The sequence below is a fragment of the Eleutherodactylus coqui genome, unplaced genomic scaffold (genome assembly GCF_035609145.1).
Source record: "Eleutherodactylus coqui strain aEleCoq1 unplaced genomic scaffold, aEleCoq1.hap1 HAP1_SCAFFOLD_42, whole genome shotgun sequence".
Taxonomy (NCBI): Eukaryota; Metazoa; Chordata; class Amphibia; order Anura; family Eleutherodactylidae; genus Eleutherodactylus; species Eleutherodactylus coqui.
In genome coordinates this window covers 435,120-435,665 of record NW_027101829.1, presented here as the reverse complement: position 1 = coordinate 435,665, position 546 = coordinate 435,120, and positions in this window count along the sequence as shown.

Below are 546 nucleotides of genomic sequence, written 5' to 3'. Positions count from 1 at the left end.
CCAGCCTAAAGCATGAATCAGAGCACGATTCGCGTCTAACACAAACTCACTGTTTTCACCGTCCTGTAACTCGGCACCTGAGAGGTGTAGACCGTGTTTGAAAAAGCAATAAGCTTTCGCTACAAGCCTAGAGCGTGAATCAGAGCACGATTCGCGTCTAACACAAACTCACTGTTTTCACCGTCCTGTAACTCGGCACCTGAGAGGTGTAGACCGTGTTTGAAAAAGCAATAAGCTTGAGCTCCCAGCCTAGAGCATGAATCAGAGCACGATTCGCGTCTAACACAAACTCACTGTTTTCACCGTCCTGTAACTCGGCACCTGAGAGGTGTAGACCGTGTTTGAAAAAGCAATAAGCTTGAGCTCCCAGCCTAGAGCATGAATCAGAGCACGATTCGCGTCTAACACAAACTCATTGTTTTCACCGTCCTGTAACTCGGCACCTGAGAGGTCTAGACCGTGTTTGAAAAAGCATTACGCTTGCGCTCCCAGCCTAAAGCATGAATCAGAGCACGATTCGCGTCTAACACAAACTCACTGTTTTCA